Raw genomic sequence first — 7,763 nt, 5'->3', positions numbered from 1 at the left:
TGAACTACCGTGACGGCACCTAGTCTCTACGACTAGGTAAGCCTGACGAATGCGGAAAAGAAAACAATTGTGGAAAGAAAAAATTTAAAAACTGAAATAACAAAATGAAACAGTGTTTAAGATGCTGCCTGGCATGTAACAGTACAAAATCTCAACCTAACACTCCCAAAATCCGGAACCCCATGAATCACAAGCTAAAAGATACACAAAAAGCTCTAACTCCAGAAATGTATATCAAAGGAAAATACAGAAGGGCTATACTAGTACAGAAAGATAGAAAGGGACTCCTTGGTCTGCGGACGTGGCAGATATACCTCGAAGTCTCTACAAGAGAGCCTCGCCTCAAGGATGATAAGACAGAGTGGAAGTACCTGGATCTGCACATGAAAAACATGCGCAGAAAGAGTATGAGTACACCACAGCGGTATTCAGTAAGTGCCAAGCCTAACCTCGGTCAGGTAGTAATGAGGAAGGTCAGGGTCCAACTGAGGTTAAATAAAATACAAGGTATAACAATATAGAATAAGACAGTATAATTAAGTACGATAGTAAGGAGTAACACATGATAGGAAGAACAACAACAATTATAACAAAAACAAGATAATCACGGAAAGGAATACAGCTCAACACGGAGATAACAACCGGGGATCTCTCAGTATCCCGAGGATCTCTTAGTAACCTCAATATGTGTGTCGGGGATCTCTCAGTATCCCGAGGATCTATTAGTATCCTCAATATATAAGCTGGGGATCTCTCGGTATCCCAAGGATCTCTTAGTATCCTAAATATGTGCTGGGGATCTCTTGGTATCCCGAACTACAGTCCAAATCAATATATATATATATGCAAGGGATCTCCCAGGATACCGTCCCATAGTCCCAAAGTAAACACGCAGCAACAACACGAAGAATACTAAATTAAATTCAATTTCACACCAAGGTAAAGCAGGTATTTCTAACCTAGCATGCTTCACATAGTCTAAATAAGGCAGTTTGAGCAAATAAAGCAATTAAGATAATTAGACATGATTTTCTAAGCTAATAGCAGGCTTAGATTGCAAGTAGAATAAATAGGAAGGGAAAACACAATTAAAGTTACTTAATGAAAACAGGATTTTCAACAATTAGCACAAGTACGCACTCGTCACCTCACGTACAAGGCATTTCAAATATCAACAATACCAAATCCTAAGGGAAGTTTCCCCCACACAAGGTTAGACAAGCCACTTACCTCGAACCGGCTCAAAATCAACCCGAGACCACATTTTTGCCACAAGTACTCGACTCCAAATGCCCCAAATCTATTCAATTCAATTGTATAATGTAAATAAAAGTTCAAGTAACTGATTCCACAAATAAATTCTAAGCTAATACGTGAAATTAGGTAAAATGACCAAAATGCCCTCCGGGCCCACGTCTCGGAATTGGGTAAAATTTATATTTTCAGAATTCTCATACTCTCACGAGTCTAACCATACAAAAATTATCCAAATCCAATGTCAAATCCCTAATCAAAACTCAAAATTTAGGTCTAAGAACTTTTCCCCAATTTTCATCCCAATTTCGAAATTAAAGGATGGATTTAAGTGTAGATTCATGGAAATTAGTCTAAACCGAGTAAGAATTACTTACCCAAATTTTCCAGGTAAAAACCTCTTCAAAAATTGCAATATCCTGAGCTCCCAAGTCCAAAATATGAATTATGGCTTAAACCATCGATTTTGAAATTTAAGTTCTGCCCAGACGCGTTCTTCTTCACGAACGCGAGACAACAGTCTCAACTATGACTAGCTTCTCTTCTCCTACGCGAACGCGAGACTACCTTCGCGAACGCGTAGGTATAAGGTCCCATAGCCTCGCGAATGCGGGATTTCCTTCGCGAACGCGAAGCATTAATCCTACACCAGACCCAACTCCTCTTCGCGAACGCGAGACCCCACTCGCGAATGCGAGACCCCACTCGCAAACGCGAAGAAGGAAACAAGAACTAACTACTGCAACTTTTTCTACAATTTCATAAGTTCCAAAAATGATCCGTTGAGCATCCGAAACACACCCGAGGCCTCCGGGACCTCAACCAAATATGCCAACTAATCCTAAAACATCATTCAAACTTGTTCCCATCTTTGGAATGCTCAAAATAACATCAAAACACCAATTTAACATCGGATTCAAGCCTAAGAACTCCAAAACTCTCAAATTACGCTTTTGATCAAAAAGTCTATCAAACCTCGCCTGAATGACCTAAAATTTTGCAAACTCGTCACATTCAACACTACGGAGCTACTCCAACTTTCGGAATTCCATTCCGACCGCGATATCAAAATCTCACTATCAAACCGGAAACTTCAAAAATTCAACTTTCGGCATTTCAAGCCTAAATAAGCTACAGACCTCCAAAAAACAATCTGAACACTCCTCTAAGCCCGAAATCACCCAACGGAGCTAACAAAACTGACGAAATTCCATTCCGAGGCCGTCTTCACACTTCTCTGATTACGGTCCAAATTCTAAAGCTTAAGCTCTCGTTTAGGGACTAAGTGTCCAAAAACACTCCAAAACTCAAAATCAAATATCCGGCGAATCAAAATGGCAGAAACAAACTCGGGATAAGCAGTTAATAGGGGATCGAGCGTAAATTCTTAAAACGACCGATCGGGTTGTTACATCCTCCTACACTTAAACATTTGTTCGTCCTCGAACGAGCATAGAGACATACCTGAAGTAGTGAAAAGATGAGGGTAACGACTACGCATATCCTGCTTGGTCTCCCAGGTCGCCTCCTCGACCGGTTGACCCCGCCACTGAACCTTCACTGATGCAAGGTTCACATAACTCTTCTATCTGGACTGGGCTATACAGAGTCTATCCTGAATCACCTTAACCTTCTCCAAAACATCCTGAACCAAGTCTGTGCCCAATAATCTGGCCTCACCCGGCTCAAACCAACCCACCAAGGATCTACACCGCCTACCATATAAAGTCTCATACGGTGCCATCTGAATGCTGGGCTGATAGCTGTTGTTGTAGGCAAACTCTGCCAATGGCAAGAACTGATCCCAAGACCCCCCAAACTCAATCACACACGCATGGTGCATATCCTTAAGAATCTGATTAGTGCACTCGGACTGTCCGTCCGTCTGAGGGTGAAATGTTGTACTCAACTCCACCCTTGTACCCAACTCATGTTGTACAGCCCTCCAAAATCGTGATGTGAACTGAGTACCTCTATCTGAAATGATGGAAACTAGAATACCATGCAGACGAACAATCTCTCGGATATAAATCTATGCCAGACGCTCCAAAGAATAGGTAGTACACTCAGGAATGAAATGCGCGGACTTGGTCAGCCGATCCATAATCACCCAAATGGCATCGAACTTTCTCAAAGTCCATGGAAGCCCAACTACAAAGTCCATGGTGATTCGCTCCCACTTCCACTCCGGAATCTCTATCTGCTGAAGCAACCCACCGGGTCTCTGGCGCTCATATTTCACCTGCTGACAATTGAGGCACTGAGCTACAAACCCAGCTATATCTTTCTTCATCTGCCTCCACTAATAGTGCTGCCTCAAATCCTGGTACATCTTCACGGCATCCGGATGAATGGAATACCGGGAACTGTGGGCCTCCTCTAGAATCAACTCCCGAAGCCCATCAACATTGGGCACACAAATCCGACCTTGCATCCTCAATACCCCGTCATCACCAATAGACACATCTCTGGCATCACCATGCTAAACCTTGTCCTTGAGGACAAGCAAATAAGAGTCATCAAACTGACGCTCCCTGATATGATCAAATAAGGAAGACCGAGAAACTACGCAAGCTAGAACCCAACTAGGCTCTGAAAGATCCAATCTCAAAAACTGGTTGGCTAAGGCCTGATCATCCATCGCCATGGGCCTCTCCGCTGTTGGTAAATAAGCCAAACTCTCTGCCCGGTGACTCAAAGCATCAGCCACCATATTGGCCTTGACCGGGTGATACAAAATAGTGATATCATAGTCCTTCAGCAGCTCTAACCACCTCCTCTGGCGCAAATTAAGATCCTTCTACTTGAACAGATGCTGCAAACTCCGGTGATCAGTATAAATCTCACAAGGCACACCGTACAAATAATAATGCCAGATCTTCAAGGCATGAATAATAGCAGCCAACTCGAGATCATGGACATGATAGTTCTTCTCATGTACCTTCAACTGCCTGGTTGTGTAGGCAATCACCCTACCGTCCTGCAGCAATACCGCTCCAAGGCCAATCCACGAGGTATCACAATAGACAGTATAAGACCCCAAACCTGTAGGGAATATCAAAACTGGGGCTGTAGTCAAAGCTGACTTGAGCTTTTGAAAGCTCGCCTCACACTCTTCCGTCCACTGGAACGGAGCACCCTTCTGGGTCAGTCTAGTCATAGGGGATGCAATCAATGAAAATCCCTCAATAAAACGATAGTAGTAACCCGCCAAGCCAAGAAAACTGCGGATATCTGTAGCTGAGGATGGTCTGGGCCAACTCTACACTGCTTCCACTTTCTTCGGATCCACCTTTATCCCCTCACTAGAAACCACGTGACCTAAGAATGCCACTGAATCCAACAAAAACTCACATTTCGAGAACTTAGCATATAACTTCTTCTCTCTCAAAGTTTGGAGCACTGTCCTCAAGTGCTGCTCATGATCTTCCCGACTCCAAGAATACACCAGAATATCATCAATAAAGACAATGACGAACGAGTCAAGATATGGCCGGAACACACTGTGCATCAAATGCATAAAGGCTGCTGGGGCATTGGTCAGCCCAAATGACATAGCAAGGAACTCATAATGACCATACCGAGTCTTGAAAGCAGTCTTCGGGATATCTGGCTCCCGAATCTTTAACTGATGGTAACCTGAAGCTGATCAAACAAATCATCAATACAGGGCAAAGGATAACGGTTCTTCACTATAACTTTATTCAACTAGCGATAATCAATACACATACACATAGAACCATCCTTCTTCTTCACAAACAAGACAGGAGCACCCCAAGGTGATACACTAGGCCTAATAAAACCCTTATCAAGCAATTCATGTAACTGATCCTTCAAATCAGGAGGGGCCATACGATACGGAGGAATAGAAATAGGCTGAGTGTCCGGCAACAGATCAATGCCAAAATCAATATCTATATCAGGCGGCATGCCCAGAAAGTCAGCTGGAAACACATAAGAAAAATCCCATACTACTGGGACTGAATCAACTAAAGGGGTATCAATACTGAGATCTCTCACATAAGCTAGATACGCGTCACACCCCTTCTCAACCATTTGCCGAGCCTTAAGGAAAGAAATAACTCTACTGAGAGTATGATCTAAAACACCCCTCCACTCAACATGCAGTATACCTGGCATAGCCAACGTCACGGTTTTGGCATGACAATCAAGAATAGCATAATGGGGCGACAACCAGTCCATGCCTAAGATAATATCAAAATCTACCATGCTGAGCAACAATAAATTAGCTCTATCTCAAAACCAGTAAGAGCAACCAAAAACGACCAATAAACACGGTCCACAACAAGAGAATCTCCCATAGGAGTAGAAACATAAGCAGGGGAACTCAAAGAATCCCAAGGTACACCCAAATGAGGAGCAAAATAAGAAGACACATAAGAATAAGTGGAGCCTGGATCAAATAGAACCGATGCATCTCGGTGACAAACCAGGACAATACCTGTGATGACAAAATCAGAGGCAACAGCCTCGGTACGAGTAGGAAGGGCATAGTATCTGGCATGGCCTCCCCCTCTAGGGCGACCTCTACCTCTAGCTGGCTGAGCAGGTGGGGTAGGAAATTGAGCTGTAACCATAGCCTGAGAACTCTGTGGGGCACGTTGTGGCTGAGAAGTCTGTGGGGGTGCACTCCTCCCAAGTCTAGGGCAATCCCTTACCACGTGGCGTGTGTCACCACACTCAAAGGAAGCCTTGGAAGGATGCGGCGGCTGACTGGCTCGGGCCAGGTTTGCTGAACTGACCTCTGAAAGCACCCTGCGTAGGAGGCGCACTAGATACTGGCGGTGCATAATAAGGCTCCTGAGGCCTAGGAGGAGCTGGAATACCACTGGCTACTGGAAGATCTGAATGAATGGGGCGACTCATATAACCCCTACCATGACGAACTGCAGTTGGGGCACAAGCACCAGAATAATGGCCCGACTCTTGAGACCTCTTGGCCTCCCTCTCCTCTCTATCCCTAACATGCATACCCTCAATCCTCCTAGCAATGCTCACCACCTGCTGATAAAAAATATCCATCTCCAACTCACGAGCCATGCTAGACCTAATGTTGGGAATAAGCCCCTCAATAAACCGGCGAACCCTCTCGCGAACAATAGAAACCAATTCTGGGGCATGTCTAGCCAAGCTAGTGTAGCGGACAGCATACTCCGAGACAGTCATAGTGCCCTGAAACAAATGCTCAAACTTTGTGTGCCATGCGTCCCTAATGCTCTGAGGAACATACTCTCTCAGGAACATATTTGAAAACTAAGTCCAAGTCAGGGAAGCAGCCTCATCCGGACTGTCTAACTCATAGGTGCGCCACCACTTATAGGCGGCTCCTCGAAGATGGAAAGCATTGAAGGAAACCCCGCTCGATCCTGATATACCCATGGTACGGAGAATACAGTAGCACTCATCTAGAAATCCTAGAGCATCATCAGATGCTAGACCACTGAATACCGGAGGCTTGTACTTCTTGAACCTCTCAAGCCTCAGTTGTTCATCCTTGGAAACCGCTGCCCTATCCTTAGGCTGATCTGGGACTACAGGCTATACAGGAATAATCTCTAGAACCTGATCAACATGCACTCGCTGCTCAGGAGTGCGGGCAGCGGGAGTTTGTGCTCCTCCCCCAGCCTGAGATGTGGCTGCAGCAAGGGGAGGAAACCTTGCCTGAGTCAGAGTGGTGTACATACTCATGAACTGCGCAAGAGTCTCCTGGAGCGCTGGAGTAGTAGTATTAGTAGGCGTATCAGGTGCTTGGGCTCCAACTAGAATTGCTGGTGGCTCCTTTGTGGCAGCTCGCGCAGGTGCTCAAGCTGCACTTCGCGCACGTCCTCGGCCTCTACCCCGGCCCCAGCCTCTGACGGCTGTATTAGGGGGCGCGAGTGCCTGATCATCTCAGGTAGCACGTGTCCTCACCATCTGTGAGAGAATAGAAGACAGAAGTTTAGAGTAGTGATATCAAAAATCTCGCACGACAAGGAAATCAAATGAAGTGAAATTTTTCTAAAAGTTACATAGCCTCTCGTAGATAAGTACAGATGTCTCTGTACCGATCCACGAGACTCTAATAAACCGACTTGTGATTCATGACTCCTATGAACCTTGAGCTCTGATACCAACTTGTCATGACCCCAGTTCGCCCATGTGAACTATCGTGATGGCACCTAGTCTGTACGACTAGGTAAATCTAACAAATGTGGAAAAGAAAACAATTACGGAAAGAAAATAATTAAAAACTAAGATAACAAAATGAAGTAGTGTTTAAAATGCCGCCTGACATATAACAGTAGAAAATCTCAACCTAACACTCCCAAAATCCAGAACCCAATGAATCACAAGCTAAAAGATACATAAAAAGCTCTATCTCCAGAAATGTCTATCAAAGGAAAATACATAAGGGCTATACTAGTACAGAAAGATAGAAAGGGACTCCTCGGTTTGCAGACGTGGCAGATACACCTCGAAGTCTCTACAATAGCGCCTCGCCTCAAGGA

Source organism: Nicotiana sylvestris, chromosome 7, assembly GCF_000393655.2.
Source record: "Nicotiana sylvestris chromosome 7, ASM39365v2, whole genome shotgun sequence".
In the NCBI taxonomy this organism is placed as follows: domain Eukaryota; kingdom Viridiplantae; phylum Streptophyta; class Magnoliopsida; order Solanales; family Solanaceae; genus Nicotiana; species Nicotiana sylvestris.
Note: the sequence above shows the minus strand (reverse complement) of the source record.